The 25,719-nt window shown below is 52.0% G+C and overlaps 1 protein-coding gene and 1 long non-coding RNA gene across 5 annotated transcripts in view; one reads left to right on the plus strand and one right to left on the minus strand.

Moving 5' to 3' along the window:
• Positions 1–8: 8 nt before the first annotated feature.
• Positions 9–12,083, minus strand: LOC118927142 (uncharacterized). 3 transcript variants are annotated; one of them, XR_005030723.2, is made up of 4 exons: positions 11,977–12,083; positions 4,608–4,744; positions 3,628–3,761; positions 9–1,846 (listed from the first exon to the last, which is right to left on the minus strand). It is a non-coding gene; the product is annotated as an uncharacterized LOC118927142 (long non-coding RNA). The 3 variants fall into 3 exon arrangements; XR_008996944.1 differs by having other exon boundaries at positions 11–1,838; positions 3,622–3,761; XR_005030724.2 differs by lacking the exon at positions 9–1,846 and adding an exon at positions 1,855–2,902.
• A 1,865-nt stretch (positions 12,084–13,948) lies between these two features.
• Positions 13,949–25,719, plus strand: part of EPB41 (erythrocyte membrane protein band 4.1) — a 224,511-nt gene continuing 212,740 nt past the window's right edge. The window contains exon 1 of one of the 2 annotated variants that reach the window (XM_036915003.2): positions 13,949–14,080. The gene's annotated coding sequence lies outside the window, so the exon portion shown is untranslated. Of the gene's footprint in view, positions 14,081–18,553; positions 18,701–25,719 lie in introns of those variants that run through there. The other variant, XM_057499900.1, reaches the window with a different exon arrangement.

Raw genomic sequence — 25,719 nt, forward strand, 5'->3', positions numbered from 1 at the left:
AAAAAAAAAAAGAAAAGAAAAAGAAACAATATACCTCTTCTCCTTTTGACAGTCATTTCTTTGGAACAAAAGGAAAGGGAGGCTGTCATTCCAGCAGGGGCTAAACTGGCATTCAGGGGATTGGGGGCTTAGGCACCAAGATGGGCTTTGGGCGCAAAGTAGCTTTACACATGTGCTATGAAGAGAAAGCATAGCCCCCCTCTCAGGGTGAGGCCCCTGGAACCCCAGATTTAGGAATTTTCTTCCTCTGGGATATGGCTCCACTAGGGCCCTGGAAGATGTAGGGCACTGTGGTTATAACCCAGCACTCAGATCCACCCAGGCCTAGGGTCCTAGGCCACCTAGACCATCCAGATAGAGCCTGTGACTATAGAGCTCTGTCTGAATGGGAGATGTATTGGCAGGGCAGGGGACACTCCTGGACACACCTCGTCCCTTGGACACACCTTGTCCCTTGGGACTCCTCCTGCTAATGCCTTGGGAAGATGTCAGAGAAACGGGACAATTTAGGAACTGGGGAACACTCCTGAAGGTGACATGGGAGCCAAGACTTTATTCTCCTTGCCAGGACTGCCAAACCTCTCCCAAGGCAGGCCTGTCTCAAGGCTGCTCCAGGTCCGCTCACTGTGGTTATAACCCATCTGGCTGCCTTTTACTACTTCTCATATATAAATATGTCTTGGGGACAGCAGGGGCTGGGGCCAGACCACATGCATTTAAGGTAGCCACACTTGTATTGAAATCCACTTCATGCCAGGCTGTGCATATTAAGCACTTGGACTTGGAAATGAGCCAGATACAGCCCTGCTGTCGGAAAATTCAAGCCCAGGCTGGGAGACAAGGCATAAACAGATCATTACATCTCAGTGTGATGCATGCAGTGACTGGGAGCCCCAGGAAAGTGCCTTTTCTAGCTTTTCACTGAAACACGTATTTGTAGCAATTCTAGAAGGGGTGGAAAAGGGTCAGGGGGCTTTAAAGGATGAATAGGAATTGGCCAGCAAGAAGAGGGAACAGCATATGCAAAGCATGGAAATGTTCAGATGCTTGGCACACCTGAGAAGTTGTGTGCGTCTGGAGCATGGGGTTTAACTGAGCACTTCTGCATGCCAGGTGCCATGCCAAGCGTTTTATGCACATTATCCCATCCGATCCTCATGACAGTCCTGTGGGGGAAGTAATACTTTTTTCGACAAGAAGTCTGAGGCTCAGAGGTCAAGCCGCTCACCCCTAAATCACAGAGCCTGTTAGTGGCGGCAAAACTCAGGTCAGTGGAACTCCAGGGTCCAAGTTACCAGTGAATTCCAGGCATCATTGAAGTGGAAGAGCCTTTGTGCTGGAACCCTGGGATGAGGTTTTTGAAGACTTAAGATCAAATGGAAAAATCCAAAGGAAAGGGCAATTTTCCTTGAACTTTTGTTCTTCCTGAAGCTCTCTCAATCTTCACATTTCAAAATATACTGAATGCATTTTAAAGCTCTAAATTGACAGTGTAATTCTAGATCATCACAGGGCTCTCAAAACTGTGGAATAGGTCTGATTTCTCCCAGAATTTCCACTCCTCTCTCCGGAACGGTAGGGGGGACGTTTTTGCCTCTGGTTGCAAAATGTCCTATGATTTCCTATCTTGTAACAGAGGTAGTGGTTAAGGCTGGAGTCAGATCTTGGGTCTCCGTCTCTGTGCTTCAGTTTCCTCACCTGCAGAATGGACTTCCTTCATGGGGCTGTTGTGAGGATTCAGTGAGTTGATGTATGTATAGGGTCCAGAACATCAGTAAGCTCTTACCACGTGGTAAGTAGCTGTTAGGTGAAAGTGTAATTGCAGCTCAAGGTCAGAGCTGGAGACCTAGAGGGAAAAGTAGACGAGCTTTCAGGGGTAGCGATGAAGAGGGAAGCAACCAGGGACCCAGCCTGGGAAACCCTCCCGCTTTCTAGGCTCAGGAGCCACCACCGTGGAGAGTGAGAAGCAGAGGGAGAAGCAGGAGGAGGATGGGGAGAATGTGCTGCCATGGAAACTGGAGGAGGAGGGCGTTCCCAGGGGGAGGGAGTGATGGATGGTGTCAAGTGTCATATAAGAGCAGATGCGTGTGGGGAGGGCAGGAGGGTGATGGGAGTACATCAGAGCTTCACGTTCAGTCTCCTACATGGCCTGGGAAGCCCCATATCTGGACTCAAATCTCAGCTCTGAAGCTGACTGGCTGTGTGACCTAGGCAATGGGTTTGCCCTCTCTGAGCTTCTCTGTTTTCTCCTCGACTTAGACTCTCTCTAATTAGAGGCCTGATTTCATGGGAGTCTTGGCCACTTGTGAGCAGGGTGATCTTAGGCAATTCTCTCACTTTCAAACCCCCTCTGAAGACTACAGATGTGGCAAGTGAGGTGCCTCCCCAAGTGTCTGGCACCCAGCGGGCCCCCTACAGCATTATTCTGTAGCGATTACGGGGTGCCAGAGGCAGCTGTCGAAGGAGGTTTGCTTGACATGGGACCTGAAATGTCCCTCGTGGTGGTAAGGGGCCACCAGTGTCTCGAGAGGACTTGAGGAGCAACAGTCCAGGCTGGGCCCCTGCTAGGCCTCTGCCCAATGACCAGCTCCTCTGTTTTCAGCATCAGACCCTTCTCCGCCTGGCAACCACTGCAGATCCAGGCTGGGAACCAGCTGGGAGGCTGCAGAGCCCCTAGGAAGTGATCCCTTCCAAACTGGTTCCAGCACTCAACATACAACACACACACCCCTTTCTCTCATCGCTTATTTACTCATGTTTCCTTTATTTCATTTCTGGGCACTGAGCACAGTGCTGGTAGCTGGGGGGAGAGGCAGGACCTGGTTCTGCCAACTCCAAGCTGTCAGGTGTTGGGAGATGGTGGACCAGGACAGCTGGCTGTGTGGTTCTGGGGACAGGCAACCTGAGAATTTAAAATGGGGCTCAGAGGGGCCTGGTGAGGGCCTTCAAGTAGAAGGCATAGTAGAGCACTAGGCTCTGCCGAGGTTCTAGCCCCATCACCACCACTGCTCATGATCCTCCCATGGTGTATAGCCCTTCCTGGACCCTTGCGGAGAGAGACCAGTGTAGCAGTAACACTAGGTAACACAGCACTTAATGCTTGTCATTGTTGTTGAGTGTGGGGTAATTTATTTAATTGTCACAGCATAAATACGAGATAGGCAGTATTGTTATTACCCCTATTTTCCAGATGGGGAAACTGAGGCTCAGAGAGGGGAATGACCTGCCCAAGGAGGGCCACCCTGCTTGTCAGTGGCTGGGCCAGCGAGGATCCCATCTTAGGTTTGTAAGGTAACTTCCTCTGCTTTCCTCTTCCTGCCTCCCAAGAGGAAACTCTGTGATTACACAGAGGGCACTTGGGACCCCCTTGCGTGCAGGTCACAGTCATGGATGGAGCATTCCTGGTGCGAGGTTCTGTGCCCCCTCACTATGGCAGCAGAGGCACATGCCAGTCTCCCAGTAAACTGCTGTGACTGGGCAGGGCCCTCTCCCCATCCTTCTCCCTGCCTTGGGAGGCCTGCCTGTTCTCTAAGTTGTCAGCTGCCTGCTGTGACCCTGCTGTGTGACCTTGGGTAAGTCACTTCACTCTTTGAGCCCATTTCCTCAGTTGTGGATGACAACGCTTACCTGCTAAGAAGTGAAGATTTAGAAAGAGGCTGTGAGCGAAGTACTTGTCTGTTTTGGTCACGTACACGTTGCCAGCAACTGGCACACAGTCGTTATTCTGGTGCGTGGATGAAGTACCTGGAGCATAGTAAGCACTAAAAAAAAATGAAGCTTTTTAATATTATCTAACGTTTTAGGTTTTACCTGCTCCAGCCCGTGTCTCCTAATGGGTCAGGAGCTAAGGACTTTCTCTTTAAACCACCTCCTTGAGTTTCAGAAGGCGAGACAGACACTCTGTAGAAGCAATTTTCAAGAGGATGCCTTCTCCCCAAGCACCTTAGAAGTAGCTGTTCCCTTTTGTCTCACCAGGACCATCTCCCAGGAGCCCAAGAGTCAGGCACAGCCTGGGAGGAAAGAGGTCCCTGGGTGGTACTGACTGGAGCCTTCAGGCCTGAACATTTGAGTCACGGGGATCGAGTCTCTTGGTGGGTTGGTGCAGGGGACATCCATCTGATGGGGCTCATCTTTTAGGATCTCCTCTTGGAATGAGTCCCAAGCCAAGAGACAGGGAATGTGAGTTTGACTGTCTGTTCTCCACTTTCTTGCTGTGTGACTTTGGGTACATCTCTGTCTCTCTCTGGACCTTTGCACAATGGAGGGATAGAGGTAGGAGCTGATTGGTTCTGAGGGCTCTACCATCCTGTGAGAGAAAGACATTTCTCTCATGTTCCCTGACCCCGGAAACAGACCTCTACTGCTAAAATACACCGGCATTTGCCCAGTGGCAGGGGAAAGGATGCCTGCGGGTCTGGTGTTTGTAATTAGTGGTGCCCCACTTTGGGGGTGAGGGAGGCAGGCAAGTCAGAAATGAATCTTGACTCAAACACCTGGCTCTTTGCTTATCCAGGTCCCATCTTCGTACCAAGGACCCAACCCTCTGTTTTCCCAATAAAATGAACACTCTTCTCAGTGTCTGCATCTCTGGTTATTTCTTTGGTCACCTTCTGTGGTTCCCTCATGAGGGGAGCCCCATTTTGGGGGTGACACAAACCTGCCTGCTCACACCAAGTGTGAAGTATAGCCCTACCCTCAGGATCTGTCTTGGAGGGAGATTCAACGCTGTCCTTAAGAACTCCACCTGATGGAAGAGACAGACATGTAAGGCAGCTGTAGCCACTGCCCAGAGTGGACAAATCAAACCGGCCTCTAGCTTCCCCTTCCCTCCGCTAACCCTCCAAACTTTCTCCTGCTTCCCTGTAGCCCGCCTCCCTGTGCTAAGTCCCTTGTCCTGAGCCCTGCCCACCCCACATGCTTCTTGGGGCTCCCACTGACTCCCCTTCCCCTTCCCCCTCCTTTCCTCCAGCTTCCCCTGTGTGCATTCAAGGTTGCCCTGGGAGGGGAGGTGGAGCCCCACACCCCAAGTTCCTCCTCCTCCTGCTCAGTGTTCTCAACTAGTTGCTGGGCCTGATGGTTCACAAGGAACTCTCTGGAAAGGAGACTTCCTGGCCGGGACTGCCTCCCTGCCAACTGTGACCAGGTCCTTAAGAGGCCACCAGGGCATGGAGCCCCTCCTCCCCTCTGGAGCAACCTCCCTGCAGGGAGTCAGAGCCTCAGCCGGTGCTGCCCACCCCGGGGCTGCTGCGTGGAGGTGATGAGCACTAGCGCAGGTGGGTGGCCCTAACCCAGACTGGGGCCTCCGTCCTGCTCAGCTGCAGACTGTGTAGGTGTGACAGGGGCACCCTGCCGGACTGCTGGGGTGGGGAGGGGGCTTGACTGCTTGGCCTCACTCTGTTCACAGAGAGGGACTCCGCTCGAGGAGAGTTCAGAGAGGCTTGGCATCTCTACTCAGAGCCAAACTCCCACAGAGGCTGGGAAGAAGGGCTGTGAAGGTGAGGGAGAGGGAGTGTGTGTTTGCACAGCATGTGTGAGAGCGCCTGGGTATTTATGTATGTGTGCACAGTGGAGATTTTGTATTCACCTTTGTGTACGCCCCGAGGGAAAGCACATCTGTGTGACCACTCTGGGCATCTCTTTCCTCTTTTGTAAAGTAGGATAATTACTATAACTTACTGGGATTCTCCTGAGGACCCGAGTTAACAGCTGTGCATGATAAGTACAGCACATTATTATCGATGGGGAAATACACTCTGCCTTTAACCTTTGATAGCTCCCAGTTGCCTGGAAAATCCACATGACCTCTCATGCCCATTCCCAATGGGATATTCTAGGAATCTAAGTTCAATCTTGCCTGCCTATAACCTCAAATTCCCTCAGAGGGAGACAGGGACCCAGCACAGGAAGAGGACAGCCAAGGACCAGCCCAACGGCAGGCAGTTCTCAGAGAAGTGGAGCAGGCAGGGCAGACACTGTCCTGTGCCAGCTTCATCATCTTTCCAGGTCACCTCCATCCCTCTGCCTCCAGGGAGCCTTCTCTGATTGCTGTGTACTGACCCTTCGCCCTCTTTGGACCTCCCACAGCTACTATCAGGGCGCCTCCATGCTGGGCAAGGCCTGTTCTTTCTCAGCAGGCTGCTGGGCCCCTGCAGCACCTTCAGACATATGGGAACCCGGCTGTTCCATAAGGGGAAAGGAAAGACCCATGAAACTGAGCACAGGTTTTTTTCTTATTGCAACAACATTTATAGTTATTATAGAATGTTTATTATAAAAAACTGTGAAACCTGTTAAGTTCCCCAGTCTAATAATATTTGAGTGTACTTTCTTATCCAGGGGAACCAGGGCCCCCAGGTGATTCCAGAGCCTTCTGAAATGGGATATGCTGCAGGATTCACTGGATGGTCCAGGACCCAAAAAGTTTAAGAGGTGTTGCACTGTGGTCCCCATGCAGATATACTGGCCCGGAGGTTGCACATACACACACCTGACTGTGCACAAACATCCTACCCACACACCACACCACTGGGTACATTCTGTTCTCTCACACAGACTCACTCCCAGGACCTGTGTATATTGCTCACATACACATGCACGCACATGCACGACTTTGTACACACATCTCTCACTGGGGCACACACTTTCACACACCTGGGTTCATACACAGGAAGACAGCCAAACAGCTTGGTCTGGGAGAAACTTAGAGGACGCAGGACAGGCTCATTTCACGGGCGCTGCTGCCACTTTCTGGCCACATCTGGCATTAACACCCTTATTTAGTTTCCTCCCATCTGTGTTCCCTAGTTCACCAATGCCTCACTCAATCTCATCCCTGGAAGCTGTGGACCTGAACTGGTTCCTGAAAGAGGGTCTTTCTGAGGGAGGCATTCTGTTGGGAAACACTGGATACACGTGGGCTGAGTGGGGTGGGGAATTATCAGCCACTGACCACCCGTTTTGTGTCAGGCACTGCTGTGCTTTACAGCTAGCATCCCATTTATTTTCTCAGTCCCATGTGCCTTATGGAGTGTCTGGCACACAAAAAGCCAAATAACTATTTCATTGAATAAATGAAAATGCGTGGGGAAAATGGAAGTTCCTATGGCCAGGATCTTCATCTGATCCTAAACTACTTGATGATGTAATTGGCCTATTGCTAGGTCTCCACACCCATTAGCAATGATCTATTAGTGACTGAGTCACTATATAAAGAGCTAGATGGAGGCGGTCTAGGGACCTGCAGACTGTTGGATGTGGATGTGGTTCTAGTGCTCAACCTACCGCTGTGAGAATAAAGCCAGGTATAAACCCTTTTACCCCAAGAACGTTCTGTTGTCATTTCTCAGCCTCACTGGATCCATAGTGAACTTGCACAGGGCTGAAACCCCCAGGCAAACATGAAAGCAAGTACTTTGAGGAGCAAATGAGGAGATGGAGGCTCAAAGAGGGGAAATGACTTGCCCAAAGTCACAGAGCAGCATCCTTTGACAGGCAAGCAGTTGCTCTGAAGAGAAAGAGAAGGAAGACGCAGCGAAGCTGAAAATGTTTACTGCGTAAAGCCCAGCACTGATCCCCACTCCCAGGGGACTAGAGGTGCCCAGAGGACCAGAAGTGCCCACAGGTGGATGAGGTCAACTTGGAGGGATGACTTCCCCACCCAGGAAGGTTCCCCTACCTAAGCTGCTGCTTCAAATTCATTCAACTAGTATCTATTGTTCACAGCACAGCAGGCTCTGTGCTCAGACTGAATGAGGGTAAAAGTGAGCAGATGAAAGTCCAGTCTCTGCCCTCATTCCAGTGTGGGGGCTCTAAAGGGCCACTGCTTTGCTGTCCCACTCCCATGGGCCCCTGGGGGTGGGGGCCAGGGAGCCCTGGGACACCTTTGACTGTCTCTTTGCTGTCCTGGCTGCACTGAGTGGGAGGATCCAGAGAGCAGGGAGGTGTGGGTTGAGAGTGGGAAGGGATGGTTCAGCCCCAGCTGCTCAGCATTGAGGTAGAACAAAGCCTGAAACCTATAGTCAAGTAGGCCCAGGTTTGAACCCTAGGACTGGCTACCAATTTGTTTTGTGAACTTGGTCAAGGTTCTTACCCTTGCTGAGCCTCAGTTAAAGCAAAGGGCTTGAACTTCAACAATGGTTCCAGTTCATGATTCCTTAGAGGGGCTGGGAGTGGCCAAGCAGGGTGTGGGACTGGGGAGGCCAAGAAAACAGACTCTCCACATCCCTCCACACCCACTGCTCCACTCAAATAGTCCTGCTTCCTTGTTTCCTATATTGGTCTTCTGTGACTAAATGAATTTGACAATCACTTGGACTAGTTGATCTCTAAGTTATTCTTAGGCCTAAAAACTTTAAGATTTAGTTCATGTCTTTACCTGCCTCACAGATTATGAGCTAGAGGACCACTGGGACTAGGTCTGAGTCCTCTCTCTGCCTCTCAACTCCTACCTCCTAGGCCTGGCTGCAAGAGGAGGGGCTCCAGATGTATCCACCTGGACTAACCACACATGGGTCACATCAGACTGACGCACTGCAGGAATTCGGACAACTCTGCTGACCAAAGGCCTGTGTGCTGAGCACAATGCTGGCACTGCCCGGGGAAGCAAGGGCAGGCAGAGGTTTCCTTGGGTTCATGGGGTTGGACTCCAGGCCAGAGAGCAAAGGAGGATTCCACCATATGAAACAGGCTCCCTGAGCAGTCCTGGCTGGAGCACCCCAACTGTTAGGATGAGATCACACTGAAGGTGAGTACGGTGGACTCGGTCCCAGGCAGACAACTCTGGAAGACTAGGGTGAAAGGCCTGCCTGGGTTGTGGAGGGTGCTGGTGCTGAGACACATGAACCTGATCCTGCCCTGGCTTCAGAATCCTCATGTGGATACAATGAAGGTTCCTGTGGCCAGGATTCTCACCTGGCCCTGGGTGGCTAGCTCAATACACACGTGTGGGCAATGCATCGTTATTGACTCTGGGCGACATGGTGGCACAGCTGCAAGGCTGCAGGAGAGCAGAGCAGAGGCTGGAGTGGCGGCAGCGCTGAGGACAGAGACTGGGACGGCTGTGTGGACAGAGGGGCCCAGAGGCAGAGACTGGCTTGCTGCATGCAGACTCGCTCTGAGTGAACGGGATTTTAGTCATTGACCTGTCACTTTGGAAATAAAGTTGGGTATAACCCTTTCACTCCACGAATGTTCTACTGTCATTTGTTTGGTCACATTGAATCTGTAGTGAACTTGCCGGGGCTGAAACCCACTGGAAAGACACCCCACATCTCCTACGGGGGACCTCATGCTTGACTCCCCACGAAACTTATGCATCAGTCAAGTCCTCACACTTGCATAGGCCCTAGGAGGGACTCTGGCTGTGTGTTCACAAAGTTATATGTTTCTGTAGAATTTGCAGAAGTAAAATATGTTAACTTTAATTGGTTTAAGACCACGGTTTCTTTCTACTCCGACTTCTTCCTACTTGAGGCTGAAGGCCTTGAGTGGCTATAGGCATTTTGTATTCTTAATTTTGTATATTTTTTTTCTTTAAAGAGGCCCCCAAATAAGTTTCAGGCTCTACAATTCTGGATCTGTCCACTGGGTCCTCATTTTTCCCAATTGCAAAGATAGAGTAGAGGCTGAGAGGGTCTTCACAGGAGTAAAGGTGATCTCTTAATCCTCTCAAAGGCACTGAGGAGAGAGGAGGAGGGAAGATAAGAGACTTGCCTGAGGTCTCACAAGCTGTAGGGCTGCAATCCAGGACAGTCCCACATAAGAGCCCACCCTGTCACCACAACCCCCTGCATCAGAGCTGACACCCTTGCACCCAGAGCGGCCCCCTTTACCCTGGCTGAGCCCCCGGAGCAGCTTCCTTTGGGCAGCCTGGACAGCAGGGCTCTGTGCCTGTACCTCAGTGGCACTGTGACCGCGAGGTGGCAGCAGAAACCATCTTTCCTTTTCTCTGGCGCCGGCTCCCAGGTTCCCCAAACACCACCGTGAACGCTTGCCTCCCACATCTGGAGCTGGTGCCTTCCTGGGAACGAGTTCTCCTGGTGGGACAGGCCCTCTCCCCACGCTGGAGCAAACCCAGAGAAACTGCTGGGCTCTGGGGCCTTTCAGAGTCCTTAAATGTTCATTGGTGGGCACCCTCTGTGCCCATGCCTGGGTCCCTCCCTGGACTAGGGCATCTGACTTGGCTTTTTCTCCACCCGTCAAAACTCTCATGTTTCCTTTGGAGGGGGCTTTGCAGCCTCTTGCCTACCTCAGTGTCATCCTGGGGATCTGCCACAGGCTTCAGATGGATCCTCCTGGGGATGGGGGTTCCTGAACAAATGCCCGCCAATTCTCCCTCTTCTCTCAGCTCCCCTCCTCAAATGACTGCACCAGCCCAGCCAGAACATGGCTATCTCCACCTCAAAGACTCCCTAGCTATCCCCAAATGTCTGTATTCTCCACCCTCACCTCCCCCCCCACCTCACCTGACCCAGTCTAAACCTGGCATTCACTCTGTGTGCCAAATATACCAAACCATTTTCTGTTGCCAGGGCACACCTTCACCATCCTCCTTCCAAGCATTGTGCAAGCTGTTCCTCCACCTCTTCTGTTTCCATATAGTAAGTTCCTCCTCCTCCAGGCAGTCTTCCGTAACCCCTCAGATGGGATCCTTTCCCCTGTGGGCTAGATATACAGTTGCTCTAGGGCCTTCCTCATAGGAGGCCATGAATCACAACAGGAGTGACTATTCTGTAAGGAGAACAATTCTGTTTTACAAAAGGCTTTCCCTTCTAGTATCCAGGAGTAGGGAAAGGCAGGCAGGGTGAGTGCCATTACCTCATTTGACTGATGAGACAGGATAGGAGAGAAATATGACTGGCTAGGTCACACACCGGCCCCATAAATGGTGGAGTCAGGATTGAAACCTGCAGCAGAGTTCAGCCACACCCTGCGGCTGAGCCTGAGCTTCCCCATGTCTCCACCATTCCCCTGGCCTGCTTTTGTGACTCTTATTTTAGAGCAGGGTCCTGGTCAGCTTTGAATAAAAGTTTGTTGAAGGAATACATGCTCCTATATGTGCCCCCTCCCCCGGCTCTGCCCCAGTCCTCTGGCCTGTTTACCATCCAACTCAAGACCCAATCACCCAATGGAAGCTGGTGGCAGTGCCCTGGCTCTGTAGGATAAGGAACTGGCTGGGAGCCCAGGCAACTCAGAGGAGGAGGGAGAGACAAACAGGTTCCTTCCCCTGCCCCCCATACTTATCAGTGCCCCACAGGCCCCAGGCACACTGAGGACTCAGCCTAGGGAGATCTGCCCCCTGCCTGTCACCTTCAGACCTCCACTACTTAACAGCCATGTGGCCCTGGGCTGTCACCTCCACTGAGTCTCAGACCCTCTTGAGAACTCTTTTGGCTCTTGGATCCAATGATACCAAATGAGAGAATGTATGTAAAATAAGAGTAATGGCTAAGTGTGAGTTGCTGCCTCAGCAGGTCTCCCCCACAGGGGGCATCCCAGAGAACAAACTGCCCTCTACAGTCTGGGGAGCGAGGTGGAGACTTCATAGGCAGAGACAGTGGGGCAGAAGTCCAGGCAGTGACAGCACCCTACCCCACCTCACCTTCCAGTGACCAAAAAGGCCACGTTCATCCACAGAAGTGCACAAGTTACCCCAACAAGAAATAAACACAGGCTATGTAGGCAGAGAGGCCTCTGGGGCAGGGCACAGCTCTCTAGGTCCCTGGGGCCTGGCAGGGTTGCGGGATCAACCTGTTTATATGACACTGGAGAGACACAGAGTCACACCCTTTATGCAAACTCACCAACCGATGCACACCGTCACACCTACAGATGCAACCCCCACCCCCAGACAAATATACAGAGATGAGAGACACAACAAGATCACATTTCCACATGTACCCCCCCATGCACAAACATAGAAACACCAAGGCCTCCCTGGCCACCCCCCAACACACGCACATTCACAGGCACACACACACTTATCAGGCTGGGGCAGGCACAGGCACTGCTGAGTCACCCACAGGCAGCTCGGTCCAACGCCGCTGGAGCCACGTGTCCATCCAAGCAGGGAGGGGCGGGGCTTGAGGCAGCGCCTCTGAATAACCTACAGCGGCGCTGCCGGGATTCTCCTCGCCCCGCCCCTCCGGTTGAGGAGGAGAATTAGAAAGGGCGGAGGGAGTGGCTAAATCAAGGCATTCACAGACTGCTCTCTCCGGAGTGCGTGAATACATCTAGGGGCAAATAAAAAATAATATTAGACCTATTACTGGGTATTTGCATATGTATTTTCACCTGCTTTCATTTAAATTTCGCAATAGCTGTATAATATAAAGTTGGGGCTATTATTAATCCCACTTTACTCCAGAGGGAAAGTGACTTGCCCAAAAGTACAAAGCTGCTGAGCCCAGACTCAACTGCCTTTAAATTCCAAGCTCTTAGCCACTGGCCATTACCACCTGGAGGGCAGTTGAGAATGTGGGCAAGCCAAAGGTGTGTCAAATGCTTTGGAGCCTGGGTGTGCATGTCAGCTTTTCCCATGGGGTCCAAAGAGCTGGGACTGAAAGGGTCTTGAGTGTGCAGACTTCTGGTTAAAGGAACTAAAGCTTCCCTGGGGCGTTGCACCCCGCTCCCCCACCCCCAGGTCCACCTATAACAGAAAACATTCCGCGGATCTAGGGGCTGTCAGATCCTTCTTGCTAGATTAAAGGCAGTATCCAGAGCCCTGAAGCCTAAATCAAGACTTGATTCGGAGGCTTTGGTAAATTTGGGGCAATGCATGAATTTATAACATACCATCAATAATAATAAATGCTAACACTTTTTGGATCCCTGAGACCTGAACTGTTCTTAGTAATTTCCTTGGATTATTTCATTTAATTCTCATAATAACCCTTGAGGAAAATACTTCTATTAGCCCCTCTTTACAAAGAAGGAAAATGTCTTGGAGATGGTTAGTAGTTTGCCCCACGTAATGTGAAGCTAGTAAGTGCAGCGTTGGGGATTGAGAACCAGGCGGTCTGATTCCGGCGCGCTTTTCGTAGGAAGACCACTGAACTCAGGAAATTACTTGCTAACAGTGGGCCTCAGTTGCCCCAAAATGGGATTAGCTCTCCATGGTTCTCAGACCTGAAATATTCTGTCATCCTATGATTCTGTGATTCCTCTACATGAAAGAGGGATTAGGTTTGTTCTCTGTGGAATCCTAGAGGACAGATTTGGCTTTAATCTTAGGAAGACCTTTTGAAGTCTCAGGACTTTTAAAATAAAAGAGGACAGCCTAGGAGGTGGTGAAGTTCCTGTGTTTGGAGGTACATGAGCACAGGTCTGAAATGAGGTAGAGAGGGAGGGGACGTGCAAGCACCTTCCAGCAATGATGGGAGGGGTAAAGTTTCTGAGAAGACTGGCAAGATGGTGATGAGAGGAACCGGAACCCACATTTACTGAATGCCACTATGTGCCAGACCTGTGATTGGCACTTAACATGTATCGCTAACACTCAGGAAAACAAAGTAAGATTTGTAGTTGAGGAAACTGATTCGGAGAAGTGACTTGCTCAAGGTCACACAGAATGAAATAGTGGTACAAGTGATCCTGGTGAGTCTCTCCAGGGTTACTTCCCTAGGTCTCCTACCACCAACCCCTTTCCTACCTCCCTTCTTGCCCTTAGAGGCAGCACCACGTGGCAAATTGCATCATACTTTTGCCAAATGACGTAAAGGACCACACCAGCCAATCCAGGAGCCTCTTGCCCAACCTTCCCCTGACCTCGTGGGTGAACACCCGGCTGCCCAGAAATAGGCGTGCGGGTCTGGCAGCACCTGCAGCCTCCGCCCCTTTCCCGGTTGCGACGATCTCACTCCTCTCCCCGTTCTCTCTGTCGCCCCGCTGATTGGCAGTTAGCTGCACCAATCAGAAGGCCTCCCGGATCGGGGGCGGGGCCTCACGCCAGAGTTGTCCTGTCAGTGCAGGTGGAGGCTCCCGGTGGGGCAAAGTGGCAGAAACCTCTTAAAGGGCGAGAGCGGCGGAGGGGGAGAACGCGGCCCGGTCCGGCCCGGCCAGGTGCCCTCTGAGTCCCGCGCAGGTGAGCCTGGACCGCGTGGGGGGCGACCCCAGGTCTTTGGGAGGCACGAGGTGGGAGACAGATGGACCCACTCCCAAGGGCCCGGGCCGTCCCGGTAGAGGCGAGACCAGGGTCTAAGGGTCGGGAGAGGGACTCTAGGGGTCCCAGGTTTCAAGGTCCGAACTGGGCGTCCAGAGGACCTCCGCAGAGTGGACCCTGGCCAGGAGCCTGGCTGGCCGTACTGGGAAGTTCAGGGTGCGGGAGGGGCACGAGCGACAGGAGAGGGGATCCGGGAGCTCGGGTCCAGAGCTGGGCGCTTGCCGCTGGCGGTCCCAGCCGGTCCCGGACCTGTCTGGACAGGGGTCTGGGTTAGGTTCCCGCGGGCGGGTCTCTGCGGAGTGCTGCAGGCTGGGGTGCCCCCTTCCCCCAACCCCGCCCTGTCCGGCCCCGCAGGCTCCTGTGCAGCGCGCCGCGAGGGGCCACCGGGCCTGGAGCCCCGCGCCCCGCGCCCCGCTCCCCGCCCCGGCCCTTACATAACTGACTTTGAGTTTCCGGACCGAGGGACCCGCTAGCTAGGGCGCCGGCTCTGCCTGCCAGGGTGGCCCTCCCGTTGCCGCCCGGGCCTTGGTCTAGGGGACTTCTGTCTCTGGTCTCCCGAGTGTCTCCGTCGGTTCCAGGTTCCTTGCTCGCACCCGCCGATTCCCTGTGTCTCTCATCTCTCTTCTCTGTGTGTCCCAGTCTCTCCCTGTCCCTGTCCCTGCCCTCTGTCCTTCCTCAGGAGTTTTGCGGCCCTCACCAACACTATTTTGCAGACCCCACCTCTTTGAAATAGGACAAGAGTTCTTCTCTCCAGCAAACTGGAGACGTGGATTTGTCCAAACAGACCCCGGCCCAAGCTTGCCCCGGCATGGGGGAGGGGAGGACGCTCTGGGTAGAGGGTGTGTGGGGGTTGTTCCAAGGCCGGCAGCTTCCCCAGAAAGGGAGGGGCTGAACAGGACCCCTAAAGTTCCTGGACTACAGCTGAAGGCAGCCCCTTCTCTGCTTCTGGAGTCCTTGAGAAGGCTTGGGGAGAGCATGACTGGGGCTGGTACTTAGGGCAGCTGGGAGCCCCTGTGAGAACTGCCTGGTGTCTGGTCAGAGTAAGATCCTCAGCTACTGAAGGGGAGGGAGGGGCTGGACCACTGGCACAGAGCCCCTGAGGTTTCAGCAAGCTCCCCACCTTCACCCCAGTTACAGGCCTGAGAGCCTGTCTTGGCAGGAGACTGTGTGGGGAAGGGATCAACAGAAGGAGGCCAGAGAACTTTTGCCTGGCAGGAATGGGAGGGTGGAGATAGAAGGGACAGGCTGTCAGGTCTGAGGAGCATGTATGGGGTGCATCACCTCCCTCCAAGACCCCTTCTGAGTGTATGAAAGACAGATACTTCAGAAATAGCACCAGTACCCTGCTGCTGTCAGTGCATGTAAACAAGGCCTTATAGCAGCCATGAGGTGGGAATTGCTAATTCTGACCTGGAGTGGAGGAGGAGAAACTTTGCAGAGAGAGATGGAAGGCTTGGGATGAAGGGGATCCAGAAGCTGTAGGGAGCAGAGAGGAGGAGGGAAGGACACATTTAGTGCCCTGTAGGCTTTTCATGCAGCAGATCTGGGTTTGAATCCTGGCTCCTGCCACTTCTTGCTGTGTAACACTGCATGAGTCACATCACCTCTCTGAGCCCCAGGTTCTTCCTTAGTCAATAATCCAGACCTTAGAGGCATTAGCAGACTCAAGTGAGGTAATGAGTGTGCAGTGACCAGAACAGTATCTGGTCTGGGGGCAGGCCAGTGGGGGTGTTTTAAGGAGGGAATGGAGTGGGGAAACCCTGCTATTTCCTCTGTTTATATAGGAGAGTAAGGCAGAGCCTGCCAGATCCCAGTAATGTGGGATGCAGGTGGAGTGCCTGGATGTGTGGGTGAAACTCAGTGAGGTGAGAAGCCCCCACATGTCTGTCTCTTGATCTGCCTGTCCCTGCTCTGCCTAGACGAGGCTGGGCTCCCTCCTGCAGGCCCCAGGTGCCAAGAGAGGCTCTCAGGGCTCCTGAGCTGCCTCACCTGCTAAGGCAGTGGGGGTAGGGCCCCTGGCAGGGCAGGGCCAGCAGGCCCTCTGCAGAGTGGACCCTGGCCAGGAGCCTGGCTGGCTGTACTGAGTAGGAACATCCCAGCCTGGCTGGGATGATGCTGACGCTCTACAGGCCTCTGGAATCCCAGAGCTCTGCTGGCTGGGGTCAGGCTGAGCTCATGGGGCCTGGGCTGCAGAGTAACATGGAGAGGCAGCTGAGCAGAGCTGTGGAATCAGGGAGGAACTTCATAGAATTATTCCCTAAGCCTTTCCTGGGCATCTTCTGTGTGCCAGATACAGGTTTGCTAGCGAGCAAGCCGAACAGGGTACCAATGAAGGGCTCACCATAGAGGTTGTGGTGGCCTGAGATTTGTTGGGGGTTTGCAGAGTAGATTTTAGTGATAGTTCCCTGGGAGGTGGGGCATTCAGAATTCCCCCAGGGACTGAGATTCTGGTATTTATTAAAAGGGGCAGGATTCCACTCCCCTATAGTCGGTGGGCCAGTCACTTTTCTCCCTGGGTCTCAGTTCCTCTTGAAATGAGAAGGGGTGATAAGCCTAGAGTCTCTAAGGGTCACCCAGCACCCATTACTATATCCTCTAGGACCTGGTTGGGGACTTAGCCTGCCCCCTATCCTCACCCCACATGAGAGAGGGGAGAGGATGGGGCAAGGGCAAGGAGGAGTACAATGGGCCCCACATCCTGCTGGCCTGTGTTCTCTTGTCACAGTTATATTTACATAGGCTGTATTTACTGTACATGGTATGCAGAATTAGCTAATGGAATCCTTACAACCTCACGAAGGAATAGGTATCACCCCTGATTCACAGGTATTCAGGGAGGTGAGTCGACTTGACCAAACTCACACAGCTATGAAGTGGCTGGGCTGGGATTTGAACCCAGGTCTGACTCCAAAGCCCAGACTCAAGTAGAAGGGGGAACCTCCACCCTGCAGGTACTGAGGCTTCCATATGGCCTAGCCCTTACCAGTGGCCATGCCTGAACCCTGCTAGGTGAGCTCTGAGATGCTCAGTCTGGGGAGCCAGGACCAGGGTGTGTGGGTGTCCACTGGGGCCCAGTATTGGGGGAAAGGATCAGAGGGAGCAACCTGTGGGTCAGGGCCCACTGGGAGTTTACCCAGAGAGCTAGACCTACCTGACTACTGCCTAGGTGCGAGAGCAGGGCACTAAGAGGCAACTGTGGGTATGTGGGCAACCTTGGATCTCTGTTTCTGCATCTGTAAAACAATGGCTTTTAGTAGTTGAGGGCAGATGTCCCTTGGCCAGTGGGTTGAGCAGCTATTTCGGATGAAGGGACTAAGACTGGAGCAGTTCTAAGGCTTTTCTGAGGCTGTGTGGCTAGTACTGCACACGCTGAAGGGAAAAAAGCATGGAAAGATCTGGAGAACAAGTCCAGGCAGACACCAGTTGGAATCCTGGCTTGACCCCTTAACTAGGCTTGGAGATAGGAAGTGACGCGTCCAAGAGCACACAGAGAGGAGTCCCTTCATTTCACTGTCTTCATCTAAGATGGGAATAGTAATAATTTCACCTTTGTCCACTTCCTGGGTTATTGTAAAGGTCAAAGGAGATAAGGCCATTTGTAGAATCAGGTGAGTATATGGGTGCTGGTTAATTTTCATCAGTGCAGTTCTGGGCATGTGTTTATGGGAGACGGCATTTCTCACAGCTCTCTGCTGAGATGCTGCACCCTGAGGACACATTAGAGAACAGCCCTGAGAAAACCACCACCACTTATTAAGTGGCCACCATGCACCAGGCACTGGGCTCAGAGACTCACCTTTCATGTCTTCTTTAATCTCTACCTTGTCAGGTGGGTGGTGGCTTGACCCACACTAGGTCCTTCCCAAACACCTGCCTATCACTCCCTGTAATAATAATAGCTAACACTTTCTGTGCGCCAAACATTGTGCAAAATGTTTTACATATATTAACTCATTTAATCCTCACAAGAATCCTGGGAGTAGGTACTAATGCTATCTCCATTTCACAGCTGAATAATTGAGGCACAGAAAAGTTATGAATGGGCTTAATGTCACAAAGCTGGTGACAACTGGTAGAGTCGGGTTTTGAACCCACGTCCTTAAGTGTGCTTGAAGCACTCATCACAGTTGTAATTCTGTCATTACTTGTATGATTGCCTCCCCACTGTACTGCGGGCTTCACCAAGGCAGAGGCCATGTCTGTCTGCTCACACTGTATCCCCAACACAGTAGGTACTCAGTTAATATTTGCCAGTAGGGATCCTGCTGCTTCTAGTGGGCTGGGCCTTGTGAGGCCTGATGAGCAGGGGTGCATTATCAGACTATCAGATTGCTGACTAAGGATATCTGGCCCAGCAGAGCTTTGAGAGGCAGGAAGGGCAGGGTTTCCCCCGGGCCCAGGCCCAGGTCAAAGGGGGGCCCCAAAGATCTTGTGTTGCTCATGCCTGTGTCTCACTGCTGTCCTTTGCTTCCATGTGCCCCTGTGGGGATGGCTCCATGGCTCTTCCTGGACTGACTGCACGACCCCACTGGCTGCTTCTGGGTGAGTACCGGTATGGCTAAATGGCTGCTAGGTGGGCTTGATTCTAATGCATGTCTGGTGGCTCTGAGGCCACTGGGAGGTGTAAAGGGAGGCCAGTGGTGGGGTCAGTAGAACTGAGGGAGATACTCTCTGAAGTTAGAATCCTACCACAACCAGCTAACTTCTCTCCAGATGCTTACACACTGATGTGATACTGTCACTTGTAGGTGGGTGGCTCTCTGCATCTCAGTTTTGCATCTGAGAATGAGAATATTAACACCTACCTGGCACAAGCATGTTCTTTTCTTAATGAAAGCCCCACAAGGGCAGAGATTTTTGTTCATCTATTCACTCCTGTATCCCCTGGGATATAGTGGCATGTAGTAGGTGCTCAGTGAATATTTCTGAGTCAATGAATGTATTTATTCATGCAGCATCACTATGTGCCCTCGATGTGCTTTGTATTGGATTAAAAGACTAATGGATATAAAGTGCCCATTGTCACAGAAGCTCAGAGAACACGAGTTCCCTCTTTGCTCACTAGACTGTGATCTCCGTGGGGGCCAGGCTCTGTTACATGGGCTCTGGGTCTTGTCAACTGAACTGAGTGTGGCTCCAAGGACCAAGCCCAGTGATCCGCAGAGGGCGGCCTAGGCAGCGAGGCTCACAGCCTCTGCTTAGAACTGGGGAGGAGGCGGAAGAGCCCTCTTTCCTCAGAACAGAGGGGCGGGGTGGGTGGGGAGGTCTGGGGCTGAGTGTGGGAGCGGCGAGGACTCACGGCCTCCCAGCACTGCCACTCTCTCAGCTGGGGGATGCTGGGCAAGTCATTAACTTGTCTGCATCCGGGGGACCTCATCCTCGACATGCATATCATAACCCTTCCCGCACAGGGCACGGAAGGGGCCAGTGAGGAGTGCCCCGCATAGGCTCTTGGTAATTGTTGGTTTCCGCCCAGCCTTGGGCTCATTCTGGGAGGGGGCTGAGTACAGTGTCCTTCCTCTGGGCTTCTTTCTCCCACTGTTAACTTCCCACCCAGCTGAGGTTAGAATCCAGGAGTCTGGGGCCCCAGTCTCCCCAGTAAGCTAGCCAGGGCCCAAGGGCTGGGCTCTGTCCGGTGTGCAGGTAGCTCAGTGGAGATCCCCCACTGGGCCATTCCTTTTCTGTGTGGCTTGATTTAGTAACTTATCTCTGGGCCTCAGTTGCCTCACTTATAAAATAGGGTTAATAAAGGACACTTCCCTTGAACAATTTTTTAATGAGGAAATGGGTGGATTAGGCATTATCATCACTGTTACCATTTGGGTCTGGCTGAGGAGGTTCCTGGGGAATTACATCCAATCTTGGCCTAGAGAATCCTCAGAATCTCTAGTCATCATGTATATTATTGACATTTTTTGGATGTTCTTATATGCCGGGCTGTTTGCCAAATGCTATTTTAGAATCATTATCTCATCTAGTGCTCGCAGTAAGTTACCCAGAGTCACCTAGTTATTTAGGGGTGGAGGTGAGGCTCAGACCCAAGTCTGCTCACTGCAAGGCCCAGATTCTTAGTGTGAAACTCTCTTACTCCACAAGGAGGCAGTGGTTATGTCTGAGTCTTCTGTGTCCATTTCCATTGCCCAGCACAGGGCTGGTGTGTGACCTTGGGCAAGACTTCTAACCTCCTGGAACCTTAGTTTCCTTATCTATAAAATGGGGATAATAAAAGAATCTATCACCTCCTATAGTTCTTGTGAGATTAAAATAATACATATGAGGCATGTGGTAAATACTCAATGATAGTAATTATCATTATTGTTATAGTTATAATTGTGAGTATTATTTTAGGATTACAAAGATATCCCTCGTGGGACAGTGGAAACAGGTCTAGGAGGGGCCTGCTGGGAACAGGCGGGTAGCAGCCTAGTCTGACAGGATCTAAATGAGTGATGGGAGGGAGGAAGACTCTTGGAAGTAAGGATATACCTCCCTGTTGTAGCCATCTGCTTTCACTCCTGCCCAGTCTGTGCCAAGCCCTACGCTGGGCATGGGGCACAGAGATGAATCTGTGGGTCTCCCCCTGCCCCACAGAGATTAGAGTCTGGTTGAGGAGAAGGACACAGAAGCCACCAATTCTACCTCTGATCAGTGTAGGGAAGCATGAACTGTGAATATCTTTTCAGGCAAAGATTAGGAGAAAGGGCATTCCTAGTTGACAGAACTGCTTTGCCAAGATACAGAGCTATGAGCTGCACTTGGGAGAATGCGGCTGGAGAGACAGGCTCCGAAGAAGTAGGGGGACTTGTTCCAGAGGCCATGGGGAGCCATTGGATATGAAGCAGGGGAATGACGTGGTCAAGCTCGTATTTCAGGAGGATCACTTAGTGTGGAGGATGAACGGGAGGGTAGGGACATGGACAACTCTCCAGGTGAGAGATGATGGGATCTGGGGCCTGGGGCTGAGCCATGGGACGGGGGGCAGGGGGTGGCTGTGAGGTCTGTTTAGGAGGCAGAGCCAGCAGGGTGTGTGTGATGATGGGCTGCAGTGGGCAGGCAGGAGAGGAAAGAGGTGAGAGTGAAGTCTGGGGTCTGGCAGGTAATGGGGCCTGCTGGGGTCTCTGGCTGATGGACATTATCTGGGAGGAGGAGCCAGAGCTGCACTGGGGGGTAAAACCCACTTGGGTGCTTCTTGCCACCTTCTGCCTCAGTTCTCCCAGGCAGCAGCTATGTCTGAGCTGGACACAGGCAAGACCCCTGGCCACTAGGGCCCATGCCCCACACTCCTGCCTTGGGAGTCCCCTGTGGTGACCCGTCTTTGAGGTGGGTGGAGGCTTGGCAGGGGTGGTGTGGAGAAGCCCTGGGTTCTAGCCCTCCCAGTGTCACTGAGCGTCCTCATGACCTCTGAAGTCACTTCCTCTCTCCTGTCCTTTTCCTTGCCTTTAGAAGGAGGCTGAGGATAAGAAAACCTGTTTTGCCTATACCTCAAAGATTCAGTGATAAACTGAAGTTAGAGACAACAAACGTTTGTTTGTTGAGCACCGACTGTGTGCTAGGCTCTGGGGCACCCAGAGATGACTCAGATGGAGTTCCTGCCCCTTCGGAAGCATGGAGCACTTCAGAGCAAGCGCAGCTGAGTGGGTGGTTAACTCTTTCAAGGCATCAGGGGAAAAGACAGCTGGGGCTTGAAGGAGTGATAAGAGCTCTCGAGGTGGGCCGTGGAGGGAACGACTTTCTAGGCCTAGGGAACAACATGTGTGAAGGCCTCAACCTACATCATGCACACGGCACTGGTGTTTGGTGTGGCTGGAGCACAGAGCGGCGGGCGGTGGCGGGAGACGAGGCTGTGCGGGGAGGCAGGGCCCGGGTCATGCGGGGCTTTGCGGGTGTTCACCGTGGAGACGATCACTTGCTGCCCTCCCCTTTCCTGCACCTTCATTGAGGAGTGGTTGAGGAGAAGGACACAGAAGCTACCAATTCTACCTCTGATCATGCGCACCGAGCGTGCTAGGGCCCTTTCCACCCTGCTCCTTCCCTGCCTGCCCTCCTTGTCCCCTTCTCACAGCAGGCTAGTCAAAGCCAGTGGCTGCCTTGCTATGGGGTCAGGCTCTGCTGCTTATCAGCTATGTGGCCTTTAGTCACTTGCCCTCTCGGCACCTGTTTCCACCTCAGTGAACTGGGGATGGCAGGCCCTCCCCACAGGGACGGGTGGGAGCTTCAGTGAGATAACCCCCAAACCGCCTCATACAGTGTCCGCATGTAACGGGCACCTCTAAAAAGGGGCTCCAATTAAATCATCGTTATTGGGACTCCTCAGATTCCTTGGTCCCACCCACAAGCTTCCTGGCCTCCGTGCGCAGCCTGCTTGGGCCAACAAAGGGAGGAAAGGATTAAGAAACAAGCCCAGATCTCCAGAGGGGTTCTGGCTCCCCGCTGAGCTCGCTCCCTCCTGCCCCATCCCCCCAAGGACACTGTCTTGAGGCCTGGGCTCCTCCAGCTCCTCCCCACCTTAGTAAGCCTCTTCCTGGCTGGAGGCCAAAGCCAGCAGCAGCCTTGAAACAGGGACAAATATTTTGAAACATGTGGCTTTATTTTTTTCCCCTGAAAGCTGATAATTGAGCCTGTTTTTCTGGATGACTGGGGGGAAGAGTAAGTGTGATGTCCTATATCTGTGGCACTCATAGTCTGGGCAGAACTGGATCCCTGAGCCTCCTGGATTTTAACAGCAGAGGCTGCCATCCAAGTCCCTTTTGGTATAGATGCAGGATCCTCCAATCAGAACCAGTGGCTAGTGATGCAGGGTCACACAGCAGGGACCCTTTTGGCACTACCCTACAAATGGGTGTCACTTAACCTCTCTGAGCCTCAGTTTCCTGTGCTGTAGGAAGGGGCTGATTTTATGGTGAGGACTGGCAAAGTGTAGATAAAGCGCTTAGTCCAGTGCTCAGCACCGGGTCCTCGCTCTGGTAGGCAGCTACTGTTAGCGCTATTATAGCTGTTGTCTCTAAGAACCTTCTGTCCTACCTCTTCCCTGTCTAGGGGCCTAGAATGTTTGATGTGGTTTCTTGTTATACAAATAACACCCAATAATCTGATTTTAAAGCCAGAGGCTCAGCATCTTTTACCCACCCACTCCGACTTCCTCCTCTCCCGGTTGGCTGGAACACTAGCCTCATCCTTGGCCTGGTTTTGGCCCCTGCCTGCAGACCACCTCTGTCCAGCGCCAAGCCTGTATGGTCTCTTGCAGGAGCCACACGAGGACAGTTTCCCTTTCATGGCCTCCTCTGAGTAAATGCCACTGCAAGCACTTTGGGAAAGCAGAGAGTGAGAAGGACCCTGTGTCACCGCAGTTTAGGCTGTCAGGACAGAGGTGGACTGTGTTCCCCAGCACTGTCCTCCGGGAGCTAGGACAACACTAACACTTCTGCGGATGCCAGGAAATAGTCCTAGAAGAGAAAACCTGGTCCACAACCCCAGTGTGGCAGCGTAGAAGGAACACCAGGCTAGAGGCTGGAGGGCTGCATCCCTCCCCCAGCTCTTTACATTTGAGAGCCTGGCCACATCATCTGCCCTCTCTGAGCCTCCATTTTCTGATTTATAAAAAGAAAAGGATGGATTGATGTCAAAGGTTTCTACTAATATAGGATTAATAGAAAGGATTTGGGAGGCAACAGGCCTCAGTTTAAATCCCAGCTTCACCACTTACCAGCTGTGGGACCTCCAGCAAGTTGTTTTACCTCAGTGAGCTTCAGTTTTCTCACTTACAAAATGGGGAAAATATTAGCACCTTCTCATAGGAATAAATAAAGGCTTAATTAAGTAATTCAGGTAAAATATTCAGTCCCTAGCTGGCACACTGGAATTGTTGTTCTTGTTGTTCTGTGATTAGTAGAGACAAGAAGAAATCAGTCAAGGCCAGTCAGAAAACAGGTCATTGAGAAGGCAGGGTTTGAGAAGTGTGCAGGATTTACTTACATTCATTCACTGAACATTTAAATACTTAGGATTTGCATAGGCAGGACATAGAGAAAAGGCACCAGAAAGCTGGGGTCAGATAGACCCACCCATTCTAGCTGTGTGATATGGGATCAGTTACTTCTCTTCTGTGAGTCTCACTCATCTAGAAAATGCTGAGAAAATAGTGAGCATATTCCTTACCTTTAGAGTCATCCTAAGGCTTAAGAGAGTTCAAGTTCACAGTGAGTCTGTGTTGGATTCCTTTCCTCCCCCAGCTCTGTTAATGGTGCATCCATGATATCAGGCCATGTCCTTGAACACACCAGGCATAGTCCCACCCCAGGGCCTTTGCACTTGCTGGTCCTTCAGCCTGGAACACTCTACCGCCAAATACTTTCATGACTTGTTTTCTCATCGCCTTAATTTTTTTTTGTTTAAATGTCACCTTCTCAGTAAGGCCTTTCCTAGCCTATTTAAAATTGCAGTACCTTTTCCTGCCGCAACACCAATACTCCCTTTCTTCCCTCCCGGCTTATTTTTTCCATAGCATTTATTACTGTTTGACATACTATATTTTATTGAATATTTGTTTATTGTTTCTCTTCCCCCACTGGAATGTGAGCTCAGTGATGATGGTGATATTGTCTGTCTTGTTTGGTGTTATATCCTCTATACCCAGAAGAGTATGGTTCACAGTATGTGCTCAGTAAATATCTGTGCAGTGAATTCATGAATAAATGAAGCTGCTTCTCTCACTTCTTCTCTAGGCCTAGCACTGTTCTGAGAACATAAATTCTCAATAAATAATCAAATGAGTGGTCATCATCCACTCCACTTGCCAGATCATACTTTGGCTGTGTCAGCCCTGAAGCCCTTTTGCTTCTGACATTTTCTGCCAGGGCATCTGTTTCAGTTGCAGTGCCCAAATCTTTTGTTTCTCAGCCTGAGCTATGCAGAATTTCTAGTTGGGGCTGTTTGGCTGTTGGGCCCCGTGGTTATTATGTCATAATTGGTGATTAGCATTTAGGCACAAAGGATGGAGCTTTTTGTTTTTCAGCAGAAATCACAGCAGAGAGCTGTGCCAGCCAGTGGGGCCCAGGCCTAGAGCAGCTTCCTCGGTACCTACCCACTTCCTGGCTATAGGCCCAAGGCTTAGGCAGACCAAGAAAGAGGTGCCCAAAGCTAGGGGCACCTGTGTAACCAGTTCAGCTGCTGTCCTCCCCGGGCAGTATCCTGCAAAGTTTCTCCTCCACACCCTCAGCTCTCTGTGCCTGGCCAGGTATAGAAGGTGTTCCCCATACCCCTGGGGGAGCCAGGTATAAGGTTTCCAAATGTCCCATGGACAGGGGCATTTTCTGGTGCTCAGAATTCAGTATTATGGGTGGAAGAAATAATCCTGGGCTTAAGACTCTGGAGTCTGGGTTCAAGTCTCTACTTAGCTGCTTGGTTGTTGGGTCCCTTTAGGCACATCATTAGCTCTTGCTGGACCTCAGCTTTCTCATCTGTCAAACAGTGATAAAGATGCCTGTTCGACCTCACTGGGAAAGGGAGGCAGGACAGTGTGGTGGGCCAAGGATAGGGTTCTGGAGTTGTACACACCTGGCTTC

The sequence above is a fragment of the Manis pentadactyla genome, chromosome 4, assembly GCF_030020395.1.
Source record: "Manis pentadactyla isolate mManPen7 chromosome 4, mManPen7.hap1, whole genome shotgun sequence".
NCBI lineage: Eukaryota > Metazoa > Chordata > Mammalia > Pholidota > Manidae > Manis > Manis pentadactyla.